Source organism: Bidens hawaiensis, unplaced genomic scaffold (assembly GCF_021521415.1).
Source record: "Bidens hawaiensis isolate Kalapana, Puna unplaced genomic scaffold, B.hawaiensis_p1.1 tig00032069_1, whole genome shotgun sequence".
Classification (NCBI taxonomy): Eukaryota; Viridiplantae; Streptophyta; class Magnoliopsida; order Asterales; family Asteraceae; genus Bidens; species Bidens hawaiensis.
The window spans coordinates 233,309-261,020 of NW_027505236.1; the positions used below are offsets into that span (position 1 = coordinate 233,309).

At 36.6% G+C, this 27,712-nt stretch overlaps 1 pseudogene; it reads right to left on the bottom strand.

The window, feature by feature from the left end:
- Positions 1 to 901: 901 nt before the first annotated feature.
- On the bottom strand, positions 902 to 3,378 carry LOC143611728 (protein FAR1-RELATED SEQUENCE 5-like; annotated as a pseudogene).
- Between the last annotated feature and the right edge of the window lie 24,334 nt (positions 3,379 to 27,712).

Consider the following 27,712-nt stretch of genomic DNA (forward strand, 5'->3'; position numbering starts at 1 on the left):
CCGAATTTGCTCATCCCAATTACATGTTCTTTAGCATTACTGTTTAGTCACACAAAAAGAAAGGGATAAATTGATGAGATTAAAACCAACATGGCCAAAAAAGGGATGAATCTGAATATCTTGTTGTTCATCCTAAATCTGAATTATATGAAATTTACTTCTTGTTGTTTTTGAGTCTTGAGACGCTTGTCTAATATAACACCATTTTCATTATATGCCTTATTAACAGCTACTTGAATACATATTCAAGTCTGTTATATATATTCCTTCTCATTTTTGTAGGGCATAACAACAACATTCCACTGTGTATAATTGGACCATAACTTGTCAAAATATAGTGTATGAGCATATATAAACATCATCGATATCACATCATGATCCATAATATTCTGATTAACTTCATTATCGTGGCATATTAAGCTTGAAAATGCAGTTTTGGCCATCCAAGCAGGTTATCGTTTATGTTATCGTTTATGGCCTGTTTCATACTTATTATGTATATTACAGACCCATTTTCATCTAAATTTCTATATCACAGATCCGTTTTATCTAAATTACTATATTTTGGCTCGTTTAACATTTAACCTCTATACTTTGACCCGTTTCACTTAAATTCCTATATTTTGACCCGTTTCAAATTAAATTGGTCATTTTCACCTGTAATTTTTGCTCCCTTCTAACCTGTTTAAATTAGAAGTTGTTGCATATCGACCTACTTAAATTTAAAGTTGCTTCATATTGACCTGTTTAAATTCAAAGTGCTGCATTTTTACTGAAATAAAAATAGATCCACCATAATGAAAAAAAAAACCAAAATCTTAGTACTACTCAACCTATAATTAAACAGTAGAGTACTCAAATAACCATAAACGTTAGATGCATCTTCAAGCCTATTCATAAATCATCCTTCTCTTTCTAGTAAATATTCCTTCTCCTGAAAGAAAAAATAAATTACGTGAATTATATTAACTAAAAAATTGGTCACTAATTATTAACAAACGCGGATCTTACCTTCCTTTTCAGGCATCCGCTAATGTAATGGCCCAGTTCCTTGCAGTAAGAACTTTTTCTCTTTTTTGGTGCTTCTAGGGATGATTTGATTCTAGTTGCATTTTTGGGACGTCCTTTAGTTTTAGTATTAAATGGTGGATAACGAACAGAAATTTGAGGCATCGAATTCACTTGCGAACTTCCCACATTGGAATCTTCTAGGGATGATTTGATTCTAGTTGCCCTTTTAGGACGACCTTTAGTTTTAGTATTAACTAGTGGATCACGAATAGAAATTTGAGGCATCATGTTTACTTGTGAACTTTCCACATTAGAATCCAATGAAGCAATCTCAGACTGTATTGAATTTGCTCGAATGCTTTGTTCTTCTAAAAGCTTCAACAACATGGTATTTAGTTTTCGTATCTCAGATAGAGAGTCTTTTGCTTGTTCGGTCGCTTTTCTAAAATTTGATTGAACACACCATAAAGTTAATGCACTGACCTCATTCCCACTATGTCTGTCTTCGATCCCAATAGTGCAATCAGTCACCTTATATTTTGTATCAAGTGTCCACCTAGGTAAAATATAATAACCAGGAAGGGTTTAGACATTTTTTTTCTTCAATACATATAAGATATGTTTGCATAACATCCCATATGTTTCAAACTTTGGACATGAACAAGTAACATCTAACTTATCTGAGAGACGAAACTTAACATTCCTCCAACATATTTTATCAATATTCGGTTGTCCAACCTTATAGTTGATTTCTTCTAAACTCTTGCTTATTGTCTCATGAGTTAAATTGAAGGTAGCTTGGGTCCATTCATTCATGAATACTTTAAAGAGATGTTTAGTGTAACGTGAACCTGCTTTTGCCTCTATCGGATTCACAGATGAAAAATTCGGCTTAGAATTCATGCACCCAAAGTCTTCATCTTCTTCGGCAGCCCTTCGAGCCTCAACAACTTTATCATATTGTACTACAAACTCATTCAACATGGTATTTGAATTCACATAACCATCAAAGAAAGAATGAATGCTCTCGCTTCTTCCACTTGATGTCATGCCAGCAAAAAAACAATCTTTTAAGAAGGCTTTAGCCCATAATTTGCGTTGCTTATACATCTCTGTTAACCAACTTCCACTTTCAAAATTATATTTAGCACATAAAGATTCCCAACGAGTTTCAAATTCTTCAATTGTATCACTTTTTTTCCATTGTTTGTGATCTTCCTCAAAGTCACTATAATGAACTTTAAGACCTCGAAGATGTTTGGTCTCATGTTTCTTAATATGACATGAACAATAACGATGCCGAGTGTTTGGAAAAACTGTTTTGATTGCATTGCAAATAGCTTTATCTTGATCTGTAATTATCGCTAATGGATGCTTATCAAACATGCACTTTATGAAAGTTTGAAATAACCATTCAAAAGTATCTTGTTTTTTGTTCTCCAATAGTGCACCACCAAAAAGTATAGACTGGCCATGATGATTAACCCCGACAAATGGTGCAAATGGCATCTTAAATTTGTTAGTCATGTATGTGACATCAAAAACCACAACGTCCCTAAATTTTATATACGAGTCTCTTGATCTCCCGTCAGCCCAGAAAATATTTCGTGGAGACCCATCATCAAATAAATCCACAACAAAATAAAGGTTAGGATCTTCTAGTAATTTATCTTGAAAATGTTTAATAAGCCCGTAAAACTCCTTACCTTTATATTGTTTTCGTTGATCGGCTAAGACGTCGGAACATTGCTTTGATGTAACATCATTTTCATCTGGATTTTTCATGGTATTTATGACTTTCTTGATTTGACAAGGTTTTAACCCGGATTGACTTAGTTCCGCCATTAGAGATTTGCAAACCAATGAGCGGTGAAATTTCCCATGAGACCGGTGTTTCATTACTTTGGTTGGAGTAATAGTCAGTTCATGATTGTGTGAATCGTTAAAAATATCCACGAACCATTTCCCATCTTTACCTTTTGAAATCCGAATGCATGCTTTTTATCCGGTCCTTAAATCCCTACGACGTTTTTTAGCATTTTCCATGGAACTTTTACACTTCAAATCTTTAAAACCTTCTTTGTTGCATACATAGTATTTTCGGTAATGCTCATTTGTTGTCTTATTTTTATAAACCGTATGAATACGTATTCCAAATCGATGTGAAAACGCATAGCGATTGTAAAAATCATAAGCATCATCAGGAGTATCGAAAACCATTCCCTTTACATCATTAGTCTCTTTCTCATACCTAGAATCAATGTCTCTTTCAACATTTGAATCGCTATTAATGACCAAAAGCCCTTCTGAATCAATACAATCAATTAGATTTGTTTCAAAAGCTTCCTCATGGACTTCTAAATCCATTGATTTGTATCTATCATACATTAACAAAAGATAAAACTGATATTTAGTTGGTGTGAAACGAATTAATAGTATGAAAAAATAAGCAAAGAAAATTGATATCTATAATTGAAGAACCATATTCTTCACATCCAACTAGAAACAAGAAAGTGAATATTATTTAAAAGTGATAATAATGATGACAAAACTATTCGGAAGAAAGTGAACCATATTCTTCACGATCCAACATGCATAAAATTGATATTCTAGTAATGACGAAAAAAACTCTATTCAAATGCAAATCAACAAAACTGTTTCGTAGTTCTGTTTACACATACATAATTAATTTAGAATTCGTTTTTCTCTAACCTTAATCATAAACATAGAGGAGGATCAGAGAAGAAGAAGATGGCCACCGTGTAGAAGAAACATCATCGATAGGGAAAATTATGGTTGGAATGATATAAGGAAAAATGGGAAATAAGGGATTTAATTAGATTTAATCAAAACTACGTAGTTTTGATAGTTTTGCATCTAACTTGGGTATATAACAGCCCCATAGTTGTATTCTATGTAATACAAACACTTCTGCATTTATGCAATGCACACTATTACACATTTGCACTAGACCGACGAGGTCACCGACAAGGGTTTTTTTAAAAAAAAACCAATAACAACATATAAGAATACTGGAAAAAAAAAAGGAAACTTCAAAAAAAATTTAAAAAAAAGTTAAAAATAGTTTTTTTAGGAGTTCTAGGTTTTCTCTTTAAAAGGAGTTTTTACTTGATCCCACCCATATATATATATATATATATATATATATATATTACAAAACTAAAATTTTTTTATTGGAATGTCTTCTACATGTATTTTAAGCAAAAGCTCCAAAAAAAAAAGTTTATGCTAAAACTAATTTTTTTACATGTAAGATCGAGCTTTATATTATTTTTTTTTACATGTAAAAGGTATGGTTTCCCGGATCCCCTCATTTTCTTGAAGTTTTCTATTGAACCCTCCCTTGTGTGTATCAATTTCAAATACTACTTTCACTTATACTGAATACATGATGCAAATAAAAGTAGTAAATTGATGAATACTATCATTATATCATTATATGAGAGTGAATGTTTTTCAAGATTAATAGGTTAATTATGCCCGTAGTTTTTTTTTCTTAAGCGCACAAATTCATTGCAGTAATGAGTGTTGGGATGACTATTTTGCTTCTATAGTTATAAGTTATAACCCTAACCGTCAAACTTGAATGCTTTTAAAACTATTTTATTTATTTATTATTATTATTTTTTGTCATCTATCAATAACAACGGAAAAAAATCACATGTGTAGTTCTTAATTTGGCATACGGACGCCCATAAATTCATTTTCCCGTTTAAAGGCGATGCCAACTTGCCATGCGCTTATCTAATGCATTCCAATAATGGCTCGTTTATCACTTTATCAATGATGGGCATGTTACTAGAACATTTGGCTCCCATTTGAATTGACTTTCATAAAAGTGTTCGGCAAAATAGGTATATCGTGTCAAATAGGATTGAGACGTCGCATTTAGCATAAGTATCAAACATTAATATAACTCATTGAACTACTTTATATATCTATAACACAATTATGTGTTTCATGTACTAATAAGAAGAAATGATTAAGCATAGCAGGCCCGGCTCTAGGGTAATCCAAAGAAGGCAGGGGCTTTAGAGCATTCCCAACTCATCCCCTAAAATTATGTGAGAAGAGTTTGTAAATTATAGGATAGGGTTGTGAGTGTAAATTATAGGGTGGAAAGAGAAAAGGTAGTGATTTTTTGTAAATTTGGGAAAAAGGTAATGGTTTTTATAAATTATAGGGTGGAGAGAGAAAACTGTAATGAAAAAGATAGAAAAAAATATTATTTAATTGAACAAGAGAAAAATATATTGTTTTTTAGTGTAATTATACGATATATGTGGATATGAGGAAAGAAAACGGGGTTAGGCCTCTATATTTTAAAGGCCTCCAATTTTAAGAAGATATAAGCTTAGTAAATGTGATATTTACTCTCGTCGGAAAACCACCGGAAGATTTAAGCTTAGTAAATGTGATATATTCAGCTAATACTTTCTAAGCTGAATATATCTTAGTAAATGTGATATTTATGACTGAAGGAAGAAGATATAAGCTTTTAAAACGAAATCTAGGAATATTTTTTGCATTTTCTCTGTTTTTCTAATAGGTGGTGTTAGTTGGTGAAGTGTTGGAGAAGATAACTATTTGAAGATGTTAAATAGGTGATAACATTGGTAATTGTAATTTACTTTTTCACCAAAAGCAATTACTTAAAATACTATTAAATTCAATGGTGTGACCAGTTTATTTATTTGTACTACATTTTGATAGTGTTATAAATTAAACTGTATGTATATTGCATATACCTTTTCTATTTGACATAGATGCTTACTTTTATTTTCTATTCTTGATTGAAATGAAATTCCAAATCTACATGGAGATCCAAAAATATACCGTTTGAAATACATCTTAATTTGTAACAAAAAATATCATAATATTGAGAAACAACGAGCTAGGTGAAGTAGTATAATTAAAGTTACAACCTAGCTACTTAATGTTACTGTTGAAAACTAAATAATATGTATATTATTTGTTGATGATTTATTTAAATATGATGTATTTGGATGAACATTTAACCTTATTTTTAGTACACTTTAAAAATAATTTTTAAAATATATTATAAATAAAAGCCTCAATTTTTGTCTTTGTTTTAGGTCAAAAAAGTGTTGAGCCGGCCTTGAAACACGGCATACTAATTTCAATTTAAAAAACTAATAAAAATATACATAATTAACATTTTTTTATTTAACGGGGTTTAATCGTGTTTTAAATAGGTGTGTAATTACTAGCCAAAAACTCTCAAATGTTTTTCTTGATGAGGAGCTAATGTTACTCTTAATGTTCATTTAAATGAGGCTAGTTTATTGGTAACTAACCTAACGAAGTGAAGGAAACAAAAATCGTGGTTTTGTACTTTGTAGCTTGCTTTGGGGCTTGTTTCACTTCTGGAAATGATTTGCTTCGTAAATTGTTAAGCCAGTGAGAAAATCTAATTCAACACCGACGTGAAATCAAATTTAACTGGGTTACATTCTTTGTTATGTATGTGAAATTAAAGGTTTGAAATAAAAGCCAATAAAATTCAGTCGATGAATAATTTTTTTTTCAAGTTTCAAGGTCTTTGAGTGAAAAAAAAAATATACAACAGTAACGTTGTTATAACAAGAATATGGCTCACTAAGGCGTTGGATTTTAAAGCGACTCCACGTCATTGTCACATAATAAACGAAACATCGAAGCCTCTATCTATAATGTCTCGTTGTGATTTAAAACCCCTTTAACGCCCCATTATATATATTTTACATATATATGTGTGTGTATGAAAGAGAGAAAAAAAATGCATGGCCCCACCACCACTTTCCCCTCAGGCGCCGGTCGTCATCCCCCCCCCCCCCCCCCAATTCAAAGCCGCCCATAGCAAATGGTCTAAGGGTTTAGGATATCCTCGGCTCAGAATTTCATAGACCTGCTAAAAACAAAGAATAACAGTAATGTTGCTACAACAAGAATATAACTTACTAAGAATTTAACATCTTTGTATAATTTTGTATGAGTGGTTAAGGCTGCCTATGCCGTTGTGTTAAAAATGAACTATTTACAAATTATAATATTTTATTGTACTTTGATTTGCCATCATCAGATATAAATTCAAGTTGGGTTTAGTCACTGAAAATGAAATCTATTATTTTGTGACAAGTACAATTTTGTACATCAATAAACTAATATTGTATTGGTTTAGAATTATTCAACGCAATTGAATAATGCACCAGCACGGGCTACCCCGCTTGTATGCAAATTCGATATTTCAACTTTTTGTTGAACGGGTTGAAAAGAGAAAACACCATAACATATGTAAATACATGAAAATATGAAATCTAAATATCCGGAACGAGTATGAGATTGGCATGCAATTTTATGGGTTTGAGTACAGAAATTGGATTAGTGATATCTGACCTGATCATTCGAAATTCTTAGTTGTTATTATAGCTTAATTTTGTGGAAAATCAACTTTTTCCTTTTATATATCATATAAATCTTAGGTTGTTAGTTATATTTTATATGATATACAGTATAATGAAGTTATCTTTTGTAATTTATATATACCATGAAATTTCCATATATTATATAGTCAAACATATTACGATGATGATAAATTAATTAATATATTATGTATATAATTTATCAATTTTTATTTGTTATAGTTGTTAAATATAAAATTATACAAAAATTAGGATGGTAAGAAAAAAATTGTATCTAAAAATCTGAACTTATATTCTTTTAAAATAAATTAACAGTTATAATCGAAACATGCAGATATGTCCGATACACAAACGGTAATTAACTAGCAGATACATAACCTATACCAAGCAGGGCATGATACACAAGTTACAATCAGGTATGAGATCGGGATTACCAATATCCGTCTCAAATACATTCATTATCATCTTTACATTAATCATGAACTGTCTTAGATCATTCCCAGCCCATTCCTTAAAATTATTTGAGGAGAGTTTGTAAATTATAGGGTGGGGTTGTGATAGCATTCTCATCCAACCCATTATATTATGTGAGGGATGTTTTTATAATTTAAAGAGTGATTCAAGGTGTTGTGCGTGAAGAGTTTTTATCTTTTAGAAAAAGTAGTGATTTTTCTGTATATTTGAAAAGTTACTGTTAATCCCCTATAATTTTTTAATATATTTTGAAAGGAGTTGTGAGTGAAGGAAAGAGAAAATGTAATGATAAAAGGTATAAAAAGTATTATTTAATTGAAATGTAGAGAAAAAATAAAGTGAGTTTTAGTGTAATTTTTTGTTTGGAAATAATGGGTGGGATGAGAATGCTCTGAGTGTTTGTGAGTGTAAATTATAGGGTGAAGAGAGAAAATATAGTGATTTTTTGTAAATTTGAGAAAAATGTGGTGATTTTTTTTGTAAATAATAGGGTAGAGAAAAAAATATGTAATGATAAATGTATAAAGAAATATTATTTAATTGAACAGGAAAAAGAAATGTAATGTTTTATAGTGTAATTATAGAGACAGGGATGATGAACGGGCTGGGAATGGTCTTATATTTCATTCTATTTTAGCGTCAATTTTAACTTTGTTAAACTTTTGTTTTTACTTTTTAAATTTATTTTAATTTACACAATTCTTTTTTCATAATTTAATCCAACTTTCTGGTCTATCTTGATAATTCTTGCCTTTGAAATGATAAAACTTGGATGGCTAATTCTGAACATTGTAGGGAAATATAGTCGTTTCATTGTTTGTTCATAAATTTGTGTTTGACTTAACAAAATCGACTTGTATTACCAATTTGTAGGAAAGTCAATTGAATTAACAAGGTCGACTTTGGTTGCTAAATATAATAATTGTAAGAAAATTTACGATTGAATTAACAAGATCGTCTATGATTGTCGATTCTAAGAGTTTGTATGGGATTTGTGTTTGAATGAACAACATCGACTTTCTTCGTCAATGCTGAAACTTCACATTTGAACTAATAAGGACGACTTTGGTTGGTAATTTTAAAATTCGTTGAAAAATTCACGATTTAATTAATAAGATTGTTTTTTGTTGTAAATACCAAAATTTTGTACGAAAATTTGTGTTTGAATTAATAAGGTCGACTTTGATTGTGAATTCAGAAAATTCGTAAGAAAATTTCAATTAAGATGGTCGAATTTGATTTAAGTTTTGAAAATTTGTGTGAAAATTCGCAAAGGTTTGTTCTCGTGCTATAGGTTAACCTCGTTTAGCTTCAAGTTGGGTTTTGTGTGCGTGTATTTAACTTACATATCCCTTTCTATATTACCTTTTATTAAAATCTTACCGCCAAAAGATCTTGAAATGAAAATAAAAATCTTGTTACAGTTGAAGTGAACTACGAGGGGCGCTACTCTCAAATACCTCAAAACCCACCAATCTTATATAACCATATCATTTGCATTATTTACGACCTCAAAACCACTAAAACAACAGACAGCACTCCTCTTAATTACTCTCAACTCTCTCTCTCCATCCCCCTCTTCTGAATGGCTCTCTCTCTCTCTCTCCCTTCTTCTTTTTTCGGGTTTAGTACCCAAATTCTTCCTTTCTCTAAGGCTATGTGTAGTTTATGGGCTACAAAATGGGGCGATTTTTAACATGTGGCGCCCAGTCAGCAAATGGGGAATTTTTGTTTTAGGGGTGTAATGGTGTTGTAAGCTTGTAGCCCCTCCATCGTCACGTCATCTTTTTTTTTTTTATTTTCTTTTTATAATTAAATTAAACAAATAAAACCATTAAATTAATAAATAAAGTACATTAAAATTAAAAAAATAAATACCAAAAAAAACCATAAAGTTTGCGCATTTTTTCTATTCGTCGTTCTTCCAATAAAGCGGCCTCTTCGTTTAACCGTTTGAGACGAGGAAGTCGTAGTCTTTTCCCATTTGCCGAAATTCAAAGAGATCGGCAATTCGGTCGTTGTTTTCGTTGCTATGTTGAAAGGAAGCGGTACATTCCATGTTTCAGGTTTCGAAACGACCGAACACCTTGTTGAGTCGGTCGATTTCTTCGTGGTCCCCCACATCGGCTTTGTGACGATGACGAACCCTCCACATTTTTCGTATTCTTTTTTATTCCTCTCCCGCGGGGTCGAGGCAACTCTGGTACGTTGTCGTCCCCTAAATTAACTGTGTCATCTTCGTCTTCGTCACCGAGGCTGAAGTTACGAGTATCGGAGGGTTATGGGTGTGCTCGGATTTGTCGAAGACAAGGTCTTCGACATTTTTGAAGCCGAGATGATGTCCCGGATCGTCGAGCGACTAGAACAGTGGCTGCCCCGTTCCATTTCGGGCAAACCCGAAGTTTCTTCAAAGAACTTAAATGCTTAAATGGCTTCCCTTTCCGCCCTTCTGGTTTCCCTTGAGTTCGAAAGTCGTTTAATGCTCGAGATTGGATATTGGCGTCGTTTTACCCACTACGCCAACTGTGTTCACTCAGTCGGTTGTATATCCCAGCATATTTTTGTCATTCTTGATTGACGACCTTCAAATGGGCTTGAACCACTTCTTTACCCCGGAATTCTTTCGGTTTGCCCATTAGCCTGAGCCAAACTTCAAATATTTTCATCCAAATTATACCAAGGGCTTGAAATTTTGCTACAATTAAAATTATTTTCACAATTAATATTAATTTTTAATAAATACTAAATATTAATAACTTACCAACGTCGGGATCCTCCGAAATGGCGATCCAAATTTTTTGTGAGAGCTAGTTCCTCCTCTTCCTTTGTCCATGGCTTGTATTGCTCATATGGCGGCGCCGACTCCCCGGTTCCTTCTTTTTGTGTTTACGGGCCACCCTTTGGGTTGAACTGGAAGGCCCGTGTCGTTTAAGTCTTCGGCACCGTCACTGACATGGGGTTTTGGGGGTTGAGGAAGTTGGCGTCATGTCTAAGTTCGGGTCGGGAAAAGGAAACTGAGAGTTTAAGTTTGGTTCGGGAAAATGAAACTGAGCCATGGAAAGTTTACGCTTGGTTGGCTTTGCGGAGCATGGTATTGCCCGAAAGTGGGGAGTGGATGCTCGGGTTGTTTCTAGGATTCATTTTTGTAGGTTTTTTAGAGAAGAAATATATTTTTGTATGAAATATTGATGTTGTTGGAGATGAAGTTGGAGAAGAAAAGAGTGTGTATATATATATATATAAAGGATATAATACACTAATGGTTTATCGTACATTATGTACGCGAGCATATTGAACGTAGATCGTAACTATTTACAATCTGATATCGTAACTTAACATAAGGGTATAAATGTATTTTAACATCCTTTAAAAATTCAACGCCAACGCCGCTACTAAATTTAGAAACGGTTTCTATTATATTCTGTTTCCATAAACCATTTTTGTTGAGTAATTGAGATTCCATAAACCGAAATCCGCCCTTTAATTGCCGACGCTGGCGACATTCCACTTGCCGGCGCCATCAACAAATTGAAATTGGAGCCAATTGATCTATTAATCTTTGAAATCGATTCAATTAATTATCAATTTGAAGCTGCAATCGATCAATTTGGAGTTCTGGATGATGGGTTTTTGACATTGAACGTTTAAGATTTGAACGTATTAGTAGAATGTATTAGCAGAAAGTATTAGCAGTAGAATGTATTAGCAGAAAGTATTAGCAGAATGTATTAGCAGTAGAACGTATTAGTAGAATGTATTAGCAGAATAGTAGAAAGTATTAACAGAATGTATTAGCAGAACGTATAAGCAGAACATATTAGGGTTTGAGGTTTTATTTGCAGGTAACGAACATTTTTAGGGTTATATAACTCAATTAGTTTGATATCGACATGCAAATTAGTCTAGTACCGATCGACGGTTGAATTATATTGATATGGATGGACGCTCGATGAATCAATTGATGAATTTTGAAAAACAAAGATTTGGGGGAATTGAAGAATAGATTTGGGGAGTATAGTTGGACGTTCTGGACGGAAATACCCTTTTGATAACTGGCGTATCGTGGCGTATAATTGTACTTAAAAATTTAATCGCGTATAATTGTACGTTCTGGATACTCGCGTACGTAATGTACGATAGTGTATTAGCGTACGTTAACCACCCGCTATATATATATATATATATATATATATATATATATATATATATATATATATGGTTATGTTATAATAAAAACCCACTTGAGTTGTGAAAACTCTAGAAACTCATTCTCAACCATATGTTTTTAATTAAAGATTAAATCTTGTGGTACACAATTAAAGTTAATAAAATATGTAAAAGTTATTTTATATTTTCTTTCTCCTGAAAACATATATAAAAATTAGTAAAAAAATAGCAAAACATTTTTTTTTATGTTTTCAATGTTTTGTATTAAATGTAACAACATATATTACATATAACAAAAAAAAAAACGATGTTACATAGGGTTTTCACGGATTGTCACAACTCAAGAGGATTTTCATTCTATACTTTGCATATATATATATTGTTTTTTTTAATTTGTGACCATTCTCAACGGTCAAAACAATATAATAATAATAATAATAATAATAATAATAATAATATTCAAACACTTCGGCGACAAATTCTCGTCGCCCCCCTCCCCACTCCTCCTCCCCCGGTCGCCCCTCTTTTCACCGGGGGTGGGGGTGGGGGTGGTGTTCCCTCCAAAAATTTCCCAATATCGCCCCTTCTTTTCATCAATTACACATTGCCTAACTGCCCCAAATGAAGGTAGTAGTGTACCGCATGGACGAACCACATGTGTCCCCTTCCCCTTAATACTATTCTATTTTCATGTAAAAATACATGATAATATAAAAAAATAAAAAAAACTTGAATATGGTGCTTTACAAAGGGATAAATTTAAGTCTACGGAATTCTTGTTTTATTCAACAACTAGTTTTAGAGCCCGTGTTACACTCGGGAGAATTCAAATTATAAAATTATAAGTAAAATAAATAATTACATAGCGTATATGAAAAAAATGTATTACATCTATGCTTGTATCTATACATTGTGTACATAAATTGATTTTATTTATATCACAAAATAGTTTTTTTAAATGAACTTAATAAAAAAATGTTCGTAGCAAAATCGTACTCGAGAATGCTTCTTTCTATTGAAAAATTCATTCTCGGTGTCATATATGTATAATTGAAAAAATTTTGGTTATGAACCAATTTCGAAAATAAGACTTCTCATACGATAGTAGTTCTAATCACTTAGCCTAAATACAAAAGAGGTATTACCTTTATTGATATATTTATCAATTTACCACCCATAAAAGGAAAGTAGGATATTAAATTGTAACAATGGATGTTCTTTAAGAACTATACTTTTCTGAGCTACACCATAAAAAAGATGTTTATAAGTTTCAGAGGGCTTCTCGACTTTATCATAATAACAACATAAAAAATAACATGTTAACCCATTCAATTTTGTGAATATTTTGTTTCATTTGAGCATAGTTTTGCATGGCATGCTTTCCATACAAAGTTCTGATCACCATTGAAGGAAAAAATAATTTTGACATATATAAATATTTGAAATTTGATAAAAGTTAGAAGCATTGATAGACATGAGGGCCACATGTCAAAAGTGTCTCAATATTTTCTTAAGTTTTAACAGTTGAGGGAAAAATAGTCAATTTGTCAAATCCCGAACCTTTTGATTATTTCAAAAAATGCCCTTAAAAATAAACTTGAAACCCGAATCATGTTTAAAATTCTAATTTTCAAACTTTTGACATTTTAAAGTCAACACTTTAAACCCATAACAAATTTGACGATAAATCTATTTTGCATTCTCAAACTTTTAAAAATACTCAAAATTTTCATTTTTGACCCATAACAAATTTTGACTTAAATGTAGTTAACTTGTACTAAACAATCTATTTATCAACTTTTGACCCATAAAATCAAATTTAACTTCCACAAAAAACCCGAAACAATTTTCATTAGAGAAACATGATTTGTTGTTAATTTTTGGAATTCACCAAGTATTTTGAAATATATAATAAAATAATATGTTAATATTTATATTTATAAAAATATATAGATATTATATAAATATAGTGTAAAAGGAAAGTGGATAATTATTGATTTATTACATATATTAGGGTATATTAGTTTTGGAGTGTAAAAATTGTGAGAATTAACCAAAACATGACAAGTGTCCCCATTTATTTTACTTTATTAGAATATGTAGATTTTTTGTTTGTAATTTACCGCTTAATTATATAATAAAAAGTATAGTACGAAATTGATATCGTCTATATGATGTTTTATCTGTATATATACTATATATAATATAAAAGTAAATGACCTCTTAAATTTTAAGAGGTACTACTCTTATAGCATATTATGTAAGTAACAATGCATAAAATTTTAAGAATGTAAGGATAATATAGTCTTTACACATTCAAAAATAATTTACAATAATGGTACTTCAACTTCAACCAAGTTGTGTTAATTTATTAAATGGTTACACATTTTTCCCTCATTCGAAACTAACTACCCCCACGACTTTTTAACTACCATAACTTTTTCGCACGTTAACATTTTTTCTAAAAAGTTACAATATAAAAACGAGCATTTTATTCTCTTTAATTTGAGTATGGCATTGCTACAATTTATTAATTTTTAAAAAACTAACATGTTACGTAATTACAAGTTATTACTGGCAACGGGTCGGGCATGTTTGGCTAATGGTGTCGAAACGAGTTAGGGTTGGAACAGGTTAATACAAAAAGCGTTAATTTAGTTCATGTCGGGATGGGCTTAGATCTAAAGGGGTCATGTCATAACGGGCTTCGGATTGGATCATGTCCGTCAAAACGAATTGGGTTAAAAAATAGTTTATTTGAAATATTATACATTTCATCTTTGCTTCTTGATTGTCACCACCGATTGCCCGCATTCAAGCATCATTTACGCAGATGACATTGTTTATACATATCGGATTGCTCGAGCATAAGCGTTATGTGACGCGCTTACTAGCACCGGTTACACGCCCGATGCCATGTTAAATGCATACCACTGTCGGGTCATGCACGTACCGTTGCGAGGTTACAAACGTATTAACACCGGTTGCGTTTGCTCGTGCACCGCTGCATCACGCGGGCAACTGGCTAGTATAATATAATTGACCGCTTAATTATATATTTTCAAAATTGCATCCGTATCATACAAAATCAAAATAGTTAATGTATATATAGATCGATATGTTTAAAAGAAAGCTCAAAAAATGTTAGGAATTGGGGAACCTTTTTTCCAGCCCTTGATCATCTCCCTCCATCCTATGGTACACCGTTGATCATCCATCTTATAGTACACCATTGATTATCTATATCATATCATTTTTAAAGAGAAAAAATATCCTTCAAAATAATTAAAAGATTATAAAACGAAAAAAAAGAAAAAAAAATGTTTATCTAGCATCCCTGGTTCCAAAAAAATAATGATTTAGCCTTCGAGTTTCGTTTAGCTTTTAAGGTTAGGTTTTTAGGGTGTTTAGATTTTTCAGATTGGGGGTTAGGTTTTATAGTCCGGGGGGGGGGGGGTTAGCTAGGTGGGGGTGAGTGGGTTTAGTTTTTGAGGGTTTTTTAGTTTGATAAAGTCATATGAGATGTATAGTATCAAAGAAAACAAAAGGTACACCATAAGATTAGATCAAGGTGTAAAATTGAGTTCCACATTTTCTCATTTTTTTAAAATTCCCCAATAAACTTACCCATAACTAAAATAATAATAATGCATATTCTTTTCTTCAAATAATAAGTTTAGTTAAAATATAGCATACATTTTGGAATCTAATATGCATTCTTTTATAAAGAAAACGAGTTGTCGACCAGATAATAACCAAATATATAAGACAAATTATTATAAAAGTCACTAATTTAAAATTTCTATCAATCACACACCTTCGTAGAATTTATCAACCTCAATAAAATTTCAATCAATCACACACCTTTGTAGAATTTATCAAAGGGTTATGCTAGGGCATCCCAGACACCCCTCTATATACAGCGTATAGAGCTATACGTCTCGTATAGAGGTACAGTCAAATCTAAAAGTCTGGAACTGTAAAACGCTGTCATAGATTGTCAAGTCATACTATATCCGTCCCGTATAGTGCTATATGAGGCGCATTATGCCCATTTGAATTATTGAGCTCGGCTCTCCCTCCCTCTCCCTCCTTTCTCTTTATTATTATATATACACATATTGCCAATGGTGAAATCTCATCATACACACATACACACAACACAAATTTTATAACGTATACACACAATGTCGTGGACTCGTGGTTCAACCATTTATTTCCAGACTCGAATGAGGAGGAGCCAGGTTAAGCGCTTAACGATCAGCCTAGCACGCAGTGGTTACCGAATTTGAACCTAGTTTCGTTTTATATTTATTTAGTAAGAAGTCGTTAGTTGCTCTTTTAACAAAGACATGCTACATTACGTTTTGTTGGGTCTATGTCGGTTATGATATTCAGCCTGAACAGTCTTACGGTCAGCCTAGCTCGCCGGGCTTACCAAATTTGAACCAAGTTTCGTTATATAAGTTTATTTAATATAAAGTCATTAGTTTGATTTTTAACTAATATATACTACCATTACCGTTATTATTAGTATTATTGTTATTATCATTAATATTTATTGTTAATATTTTATTATTATTAAGTATTATTACTATTATTAGTATTAAAATATTATTATTCTTGTTATTATTATATTATTATTGTTATCATTATTATTATTATTATTATTATTATTATTACTAAAATATTATTATTATATTATTATATTATTATTATTATTGTTTGATTTTTAAGTAATATATGTTAGGAGCATTTCGCTTACGATAGTCAGCAGTCGTACCAGTTACCTGTTGTCGGGTCAGATTATGGATTCTTCGTACCAGTTACAAGTAGTAGAGGCCCCGTTTTACGGAACTCAATCTTCGTACCACAGGGAAACGAGCATGATGAGGATAATCATGATGTTGGGGGGAACTTAAATGACAAAGATAATTACGATGATGACTACATACGCAAGCCGACAGTTTCGTATAAAACAGATACTGTAATACACCGTATGTTTTGTTTAAGTTATTTTTATTTTTTTGTACATTATTTAAAAAAGAGCTAAAAACTGTTTCAGATTTTTGAGTCCCGCAATGAGTTGGAGGAATGAGCCAAAAATAGAGGACGGGAGCATGGGTGTGTTATTGTGGTCCAACAGTTAAGGAAAAACGGTGTGAACCTTGCATGCAATCGTAGATGGGAACCAAAACTAAAGACCACGATCAGGCGCACCGGCAGTATTAAAAAAATGTTGTCAATTTAAACGCCTAGGCAGGTATGACGCGACAGGTACATGTTGGAGGCTAGAAGTGGTAAACGAGACACACAACCACGATCCCATTGTCTATGAAGAGGGGTACGCACAGTTAAGGAAAATGACCAGCGACAAACTTGATCTAGTTTCGACGTTATACCGGAATGGCTTGAAGCCCCTTCAAATTCAAACAGTTGTGGCTAACTAGTTTCCTGGTTGCCAACCCAAACTCAAGGACATATACAACTACTTGAGTAAGCTTAGAGGTCAGAAGAAAGTTGGCGATACCCCTATGAAGGTAGTTGAAAACCTTCCTAGTTTTACTATATAGAGCCTGTGTTTATAATATTTATTAAAGTTTTATTTAATCCAATGCAGGTTCTGGAAAACTTTATCCTTAACAATGGTTTCGTGTACTGTACCCTGGAGAATGCTTCCATCGATAGGACAGAGGATATTTTCTTCTGTCATAATAAGTCGCATAAAATGTGGAGTGCATTCCCTGAGATATTGTTGATTGACACAACGTACAATACCAACATGTATAACTGGCCGTTAGTTGGATTTGTCGGTGTGGCGTCGACATCAAAGTCGTTTTATATTGCCCACGCATTTTTAATCAAGGAATAAGAGAAGAACTTCACATGGGCTCTCGAAAAACTTAAAGAAATGCTTTATGATTGTATGGAGCCACGCGTGATACTGACTGACGTGGACCAAGCCCTCATGAACTCCTATGACACAGTATTCCCTAATGCCACCAAAAATTTATGTAGATGGCACATATCTGAGAATATAAAGAAAACAATTTAAGAGTCTTTATAGAACAGATATCGGGACGGACTTCGCGTACTGGTGGGAGGTCTTGTATCAGTCTCCGGTGATACAAAAGTTTGACTATCATTGCACTCAGATGGAACGTCATTTACAAGAATACAACAGGGATGGTGAGTCTTTCATGTGTTTACAGTTTGTAATAGTCTAGATAGACATCTTATTAACATTTCCCTTTATTTTGTAATAAGTCTGGTATTACATTTGTACAGCTGGACGGAGCCATACAAACACAAGTTTGTAGCTTGCTGGATTGATGAACGCCGAAGTACACAACAAACCGAGTTGAGAGCCAACACGCCAATTTGAAAAAGGTACCTCAATGGAACCAACAATTTCGCTCGACACTATTGCGAGGCATGCTCTTAAAATGGTTAGTGCTCAGATGGCAGAAATCAGTGGAACGTTTGAAGAGTCTCGTTCTAAGGTCATGGAAGAACAACGACTGCACGCTTGGTTACAAAAGTTACTAAATAGGGTGTCGATTAAGGCTCTTGATCTAATTGTAAATGGGTATCATTTAATAGACAAGATGTGTGACGGCGGAGCTTCATACGGCCACCATTTGTTTACATTGGGTTACCGTGTGCTTGTCGGATAGAGGGATACATAGTTAACAACAGATATATTCGAATAAAGGATGTAGACCCATTCTGAAGGAGGCTAAATTTTGATCCAGCGTACCACAGAACGAAGAACCAGACTATAAAGCAGGAGTATAGGACATCAAAAAATCACTTTCGTCAATAAACGTCCGTAATCAAAAGAACAATCTTTTCTCGAAACTGATGTATGTTCTTCCAGGAATATCAATTAAGAAACAGCCTGAAAAGAAAGGATCCTCGGGGGCGTCCCAAAAAACCAGATCCCCCAAGACACAGCTCCTACACCCCCTCGTCGTCACAGGTGCCCATACATGAAACCCCCACCCCCTCGCTGTCTCGTTCGTTGTCCCAGTCTCAGTCGCGGTTTAAAATTCCGAGCATGCGAACTAATACATCAAAACGTTCTTCTATCGAGAAACTGTCGAGAGCTCAGCTCGAGTTTCCTTTAATGGATTCTCCAGCGCTCGTACCATTGATAGAAGGGTTTAAGAGTGTTATTCCCATCTGAGCACACCCGTTCATCTCAGACATCACAAATATAAGCCAAGACAGTAATTGCGGATTCCAAGCAATCGCTATGATTTTGGGGATGAATCAGAAATACTGGGCTGATGTTAGGAAAGGATTGATGAACGAGATGGACACTAACGAAACATGGTAGAGGTTAATGTTCAAAATAGAGGATGCCATTTACTATGAAACGGTTCGTTTCAAACTAGATTGGTTCAATACGGTTAGACCGGCACCAGAGCGTCGTTGGTTCCACATACCCCCTCATGGACACCTGGTTGCTCAAGTATATGGTTGTGTGCTAGTCAATCTACATGGCGGTTTCGGCGACGGCGATGGTTCAGAGTGGTAGTGCTCGGCGACGCGGTCGCGTAGATATATTACTTGCCCAGAACGGAGTTCATTTGATAGGGTTTCGAGTTATTCGACTGTTAACGCGTAAAACCGAATGAACCTGGAGTTTGTTTTCTGTTCTGATAGCTGTGGGGCCAGGTGCAGCCTATGAAAGTAATTTTCTTAGGTCCGGAATGTCGAGACGAACGCAAGGAAACGGGTTATGATTACCAACTGTTGGACTCCAGGGAAACGGGATCTTACAAGTAGGTATCAGAGCCAAGGTTCAAGGGATCCGGGCATCCTTTGATGCTTGGACTCAAACTGTTAAGGGAAGGACTAGAAATACCAACCGTGGGTAGCTGCACACCAAGAGGTAACCTTTTGTTTTTATAAGTATTAGAGTTGCTTTTGTGTGCATAAATCATCAAAGTGCTAGATAGAATGCTAATATGGTTAAGAACAGGGTGTGCTTAGGACGGGCAGGTGAAGTAAACGACTAACCACACTTTATCAACGTTATTAGCAGTTTACCATTACCTTCCATATTCTAAAGGCTACTTGTGCTTGATTGTGTTAAAGTTCTGTCTTTATAGGGATAAGATATGGCTAATACTCGTGCTAATAAAGTTAAAGTTCCTCTTATTCACTAAATTCTTTTTTTTATTTCTCATCCTTTCGAGAACCTATGTATAATGGTTTAGCTAAGAAATAGCATACTACCATTCTAGGTAGCCTTTTTACTTGTTAAGCATTAGGCTTCGGTCCTATTTGACTCGGGTGCCAGTAGAGGTTTTGTCTCCACTATTTTCTTATTTGATTAGGTGATTAGGGTTGGTCTCTATCCGCATCTGTTCCTATTACAACAGGATTCGTCGACGAATCCCGTTGTAAGGGGGTGGACTTGTAACGCTCGAAAATTTTCGTTAATCGTCTTAAGCGTTGATAAAAAGTTGTTTGTCGGGATTTCGTCTTTCTAGTTGAGGGGCCTTGTGGTAATTTTGAAAATCCATTTGACAAGCTTTTGGAACAAGATATCTTATTAAGCTAGTAGGAGGACCAAAATTGTAAATTGCCTAAAGTAAACTATGTTGGCCGCCCTTTCTTCCTTCACCTGAGATCGGACCAGAACCCTCCCCCCCCCCCTTCTGGTTTTTTTCACCATTCCAGCCATCCTCAATCTATATTCAATCAATTCCATGTTTGTAATATCCCATGGAACGTCTTTTTCATCTTTAACTCATTGCTATTTGAAGAGGTATGTACCCGCCTAAACATCGAGCGGGGCGGGTCAACCCACAAGATATATACAAGACATTAGAAATCAAAGATATTATCAAGGCACAAAGCCAAAACTTATGCTCAAGCATCACATGCTTGCACATATCACATATGCTCAAGCATCACATATGCTCACGCATCACATGTGCTCACGCATCACATATGCTCGCGCGTATCACATGCTCACGCATCATATATGCTTATGCATATCACATCGTGCGTGGTGCATCCGCGCGCGGCGCATATCACATGCTCGCGCATCATACATGCCCACCCATATCACAGTTGCGCATGGCGCAGCTGCGCGTGGGGCATCCGCGCGTGACGCGTATTACATGCTTGTGCGTATCGCATCTGCGCATGAAATATCTGCGCGTGAGAATAAAGAGAAGACCTCGCGCATCCTCAGGATGGGCGCATATCACACATGCACATAATCAACCTCGCCCTTATCCAAATCAGGATTAGGGCAACCTTGATTATGCACGTCAGACAACCTTCCAGAAGGCATCTTTTTAAGGAATAAGGATATGCTGATGTTGACAGCTGCTAAATGAAAGATGGACAGCTCAGCATGACTCATGGGTTACCACGTGATTATAACCAATGAAAAAGCACCAGGTGTCTCCAGGGACACGTGGCGCAAATCGATTGGAGGAGGCCAACAAAACCCTAATTTGGTCTCAGCTCAATCAGTGGAAACCCTAGCACTATAAATACATCATAACGTACACAGTTACAGACACACATTGATTCACATTGAAGCATATTCAATTACATTCACTGACAGGCAGCCCTAGTCAGTTACTTTCTCATACACAGAGAGACAATCAGAATAATCATACAGAGTAACATACAGTATTCAGCTATTAAGCAATACTCTCCCAATTCCCTTACTCTCACATTATTATCTTCTCCTACACATACTTATTCTCACGCCGGAGGGTTACCCCAAAGAGGACCCCTCTGCCCCTTTCTGAGGGGTAAGTAACGGCGCTGTTCATTTTGTAGGTGGAAGAACACTGATCCAGAAGAACCATCGGTGAAATAGTATAATCACACCCGAGGAAAGTAGATCTGCTACTAGTGAGTAGATCCACGTTTCTTGCGCAGGGGGCAGTAAGAGACAGAAGAAAGACGACACCCCTGTCGCTCATCCCCATGCTCAAACGAAGGGACCTGCGGAAACCGAGGTGTTTACCACCAAGGTTTCTTTAGCTTCCCTGCCTGTGAAAGTGGGCAGACCTCCTGTCCACTTGAGGTATGGTGGCGCCACCTCCTCCGTTCGCGCGGCTCAAGAGAGAAGCAGTGCCGCGCCTGCGACAGGTATACGTTGCTTATCTTCATCTGATTGAATTATTATTAAACCTTTGCTCCTTTGAATGTTTGCAGGACCGGCGACGGTTGCAGATCAGCCGCAGGCGCCACAAGGTGCTGAGGCTGCGCCGGGGTCTGCTTCGAAGTCCCCCGTTCTACCCTCTGAGAAGGGTAGAATGAACTTTATGGCGATGTTCGCCGCGCGAACAGAATTGCGCCAAGGTATGTTTTGCACATTTGTCTTCTGAATTTTTTCTTTTGGATCCAGTCATAAACCAATTTTCCTTGTTGATTTGTTCATAGGAGTTGTAGCTGGCGTACAAGTTGCCAGTGACACTCCTGGCGCCGTTGGCGGGGCCGCTGGTTCTGGTCCTGCTCCTGCTAGTGCTGATTCTCCCCTTATTGGGATTACAAAGGAGCAGGAAGCCGTATTGCGCGCCGAACTGGCGGCGTCGAGACCCTCCATCGCCTCCTCCTACGCGAGCTCCAGCTCGTAGTTTTCGAGCGCATCTGCAATACATGCAACACAAGTGTTAGCAAAATTGGTATTCTAAAGGAATAAGCATAAGTGCGAAGGCTTACCAGGCGCGTCGCCATCAAAGTCAAATTCCAGATCCACTGGGATGAACATGTCATCGAAGCGATCTGGGAAACCAACCTCCCCAGCGCCAAGCGCGACGGAGCCACCCTCCACTTGATCATCATAAGCGGCGTGGATATAATCCTTGGTGACTGCGCAAAAACAAGTCAAGTGATATCAGAAAAAGAATTATGTTCGCAGCAGAAAAAGAAATAAAGCAATAAACTTACACAACCCGTCGACTTGGATAACGGGCTCAAGCGAGCTGTCCGCCCACCTCTTGCTCATACCAACCCCCACCAGCGCCTCCTCACGAATGCTCTTGGCAGGGGATGGTTCAGTGGACAGCTTCTTAACCCAGGCGCCAGTTGGGTTCTTGAGGACACCCACATCCGCAGGCGCAGAAGAGATGGAGCGCATGGTCATTACGGATGGGTATCACACCAGCCCTAATGTAGAAGAACCTCTCAGACCAGTCATGAAGGCTCTTGAATGAAACAGTGGAGCACTTCACCTTCTGACTGCGAGGAATAAAAGAGAACCAATTGTCTTGGATCTTGGCCTTATAAAAATACTGAAAGCGCCGAGGGGTAGGCTCCTCGCGCTGGGATTTGCACATGAACTCAAAGTGAGTCATGCGCACAAGTCCAAAAGGATGGACTTGGGATATATGAATCCCATAGAACTGCAGCAGTGCACCCACAAACCTTGTCATCGGGAGACGAAGGTTGCAGTGGGTGAAAAAATGGCTATATAAGGATATATAACCGGCAGGCGGGTCTGCCGCCGATTGCCCGGCCCTCAGGCAACATGCAGCCAAACAGGGTGGGAAAGCCCTGAGAGGCGATAAGGCTGTCAAGATCAGCCTGCCTCAATTTGCAGGGGATTTCATTCCACCTCCTCACCACCTTGGTCATCCTTACCTCCTCCGATGAGCCCTCAGCAACCTTCTTCCCCTTGCCTTTCTTCTTCAACGTCGACATCACTACGGATTTAACGCGGCGTTTTCGGGAGACGATTGAGGTGATCGACAGGTTCGACGAGTCCGAGCTATCAGACATACAACTGACAAATCTAACAACGGAAACTTCTGAAGAACAGATATTTCAGAAGACAAAGAAAGAAAAACTCAGAAGAGAAAACAAGAAGATGAAGGATAAAGAACTCCAAGGGCTGGCTTTTATAGGCCGAGGAGAGAGAAATTTGGGTGCTGAACGGACTTCACGCGCCCCCACTCGCAGGTATAAAGCCAACGCGAGCGCGACACGTGTCCCTGACAACTGTGTGAGAGGACACGAAAAGAAAAATACGGCGGGTGCCAGAGTTCACGCGCCCCCACTACGCAGGTCTTGGCCAACACGAGCGCGACACGTGTCCCTGACAGCTTGTGAGGGGACACGAAAAGCAACTGTAGCACCTCGAGCACACGAAATGTCTGACACGTCTCCATCACTGACCCACGTCAGCAACCGTCACGTACACAGACGATTCGTTTTCAACCAAATGGATAGAACTTCGCGCAACGATGGAAACAACCAAGAAAACGACAAAACCCCTTTTAAAAGACCAAATCAGTAAGTCTAATATCTATCTTACCGCGCTCGCGCGAGATAAGACACACATTAGACTGGGGGGGCTTGAAGAGGTATGTACCCGCCTCAACATCGAGCGGGGCGGGTCAACCCACAAGATATATACAAGACATTAGAAATCAAAGATATTATCAAGGCACAAAGCCAAAACTTATGCTCAAGCATCACATGCTTGCACATATCACATATGCTCAAGCATCACATATGCTCACGCATCACATGTGCTCACGCATCACATATGCTCGCAGCGTATCACATGCTCACGCATCATATATGCTTATGCATATCACATCGTGCGTGGCGCATCCGCGCGCGGCGCATATCACATGCTCGCGCATCATACATGCCCACACCCATATCACAGTTGCGCATGGCGCAGCTGCGCGTGGGGGCATCCGCACGTGACGCGTATTACATGCTTGTGCGTATCGCATCTGCGCATGAAATATCTGCGCGTGAGAATAAAGAGAAGACCTCGCGCATCCTCAGGATGGGGGCATATCACACATGCACATAATCAACCTCGCCCTTATCCAAATCAGGATTAGGGCAACCTTGATTATGCACGTCAGACAACCTTACAGAAGGCATCTTTTTAAGGAATAAGGATATGCTGATGTTGACAGCTGCTAAATGAAAGATGGACAGCTCAGCATGACTCATGGGTTACCACGTGATTATAACCAATGAAAAAGCACCAGGTGTCTCCAGGGACACGTGGCGCAAATCGATTGGAGGAGGCCAACAAAACCCTAATTTGGTCTCAGCTCAATCAGTGGAAACCCTAGCACTATAAATACATCATAACGTACACAGTTACAGACACACATTGATTCACATTGAAGCATATTCAATTACATTCACTGACAGGCAGCCCTAGTCAGTTACTTTCTCATATACAGAGAGACAATCAGAATAATCATACAGAGTAACATACAGTATTCAGCTATTAAGCAATACTCTCCCAATTCCCTTACTCTCACATTATTATCTTCTCCTACACATACTTATTCTCACGCCGGAGGGTTACCCCAAAGAGGACCCCTCTGTCCCTTTCTGAGGGGTAAGTAACGGCGCTGTTCATTTTGCAGGTGGAAGAACACTGATCCAGAAGAACCATCGGTGAAATAGTATAATCACACCCCGAGGAAAGTAGATCTGCTACTAGTGAGTAGATCCACGTTTCTTCACTATTGCTCGTTATTTGATCAAATTCTTCATTTAGGTCAAAATCCGGCAGCTATTTGGTTTTCCGGCGACTGTTCCGGTGGCAGCGATGATACAGACCCATAGTGCTCGGCAACGCGATCGCGTGGATATATTATTTGCTTGATTTCGAGTTTGTATGACCAAGTTATGAGCAAAACAAAAAAGGGTTCGCATTCCGGCTAACGGCTCAGTTTTTCTGGCGGACTGTTTGGTTTTCTGGAGACGGTTCCAGCGGATTCCGACGGCGGCTATGTTTCAGAGTGGTATTGCTTAGCGACACAGTCGCATGGATATATTATTTGCCCAAAACGGAGTTAGTTTGATAGGGTTTCAAGTTATTCGACTGTTAACGCGTAAAACCGAACGAACTTGGAGTTTTTTTCTATTCTGACAGCTGTGGGGGCAATTAAAGCGTGTGAAAGTAATTTTCTGAGGTTCGGAACGTCGAGTCGAATGCGTGGATATGATTATATTGCCCAAAACGGAGTTCGTTTGATAAGGTTTCGAGTTATTTGACTGTTAACCGCGTAAAACCAAACGAACCTGGAGTTTGTTTTCTGTTCTGACAGCTGTGGGGGAAGGTGCAGCCCGTGAAAGTAATTTTCTTAGGTCCGGAATGTCGATACGAACGCGTGGATATATTATTTGCCCAAAACGGAGTTCGTTTGATAGGGTTTCAAGTTATTCGACTGTTAACGCGAAACTGGAGTTTGTTTTCTATTCTGACAGCTGTGGGGTCAGGTGCAGCCAATGAAGGTAATTTTCTTAAGTTCGGAATGTTGATACGAACGTGTGGATATATTATTTGCCCAAAACGGAGTTCGTTTGATAGGGTTTCGGGTTATTCGACTGTTAACGTGTGAAACCGAGCGAACCAAGAGTTTCTTTTCAGTTCTGACAGCTGTGGGGGCAGATGCAGCCTGTGAAAGTAATTTTCTAAGGTCTGGTATGTCGAGACGAATTTGTGGATATGTGATTCGCGCGAATCAAAGTTCGTATGGTTAAGTTATGAACATTTCAGTTTTTTTGGTTCGCAGCCGGCAGTTTAGGATTTTGTGCGTATGGGTTCAAATAACTTATACTCAAATGTATGACTTGGTGAATCTTGTATGTGTTGTTTGGTATGATTATGGGATATGAGAAAATTTTTCGGGAATGAGGTTTGAGTACGTATATTCATAGATATGTAGTTAGCATCATATCTAAATTATCATGGCCATTGGTGATTTTTTGATTGGTCAATTGTCGTTAGTTCGAAAACTAGGGTTTCATGTGTTTAAAATCGTTAATTGTTGCGATACGCGTATTGTTTGAGAGAACTACCAACCCGATCAGATTGTATAGTCATAGGGTGCTAAAAGGGTTGTAAAAATGTTAATTTTTATTAAAGCGGGGCTGATTTGGTTGGTGATTACTTAAATGGTTCGTTAAAAGCGCTAATTCTCGTTTAATCGGTATTTCGTGTGTGGCACAAGAGAATTGCCGACCCAATCAGCTCTTGTAGTGTCGTGTGGACATATTAGTTGTAGTAATACTAAATTTTATCTACACGGGGCTGAATTGGTTGGTGATTACTTAAATGGCTAGTTAACGCATGAATTCGACACAATTAACGTAAACCGGGTGTGGTTTGGAAACCCTTTTGTCCCCGATTTTATTTAAGGGTGTTTTTGGTTGATAAGGCCTCGGGGGGCTTATGTAAGTGAATTTAGTATGGGTGAGGCTTTGAATCAATTAAATCATGTTAGAACGTCTCGTAGAGCGAGCGGGTCGATGCGATTTAGTTAGTGATGGTTGTATGTTATAATTTGACAGGTTTTGAGTTTGAGTGACTACTTAGAGATTCTCTAGCTTGTTGTTAGTTGGTTTGATCTGTATCAGGTGAGTTTCATGATGCCCTTTTTGATCCTTTTACGTTTTTGCTTAGCATACACATCTTACTGCGATTTTACTCGTTAAACTGTTTAGATGATATTGTGTAGACTTACTTGCATTTGTATTATTTCTGAAAGTATATATTCTTTATAGTCTACGCTTGATGATGTTATTTAGTTGATTTTTTTGTCTAAGTTGTATGTAGGTTTGTCTATTGATGTGTATGTTTTTTTATAAAT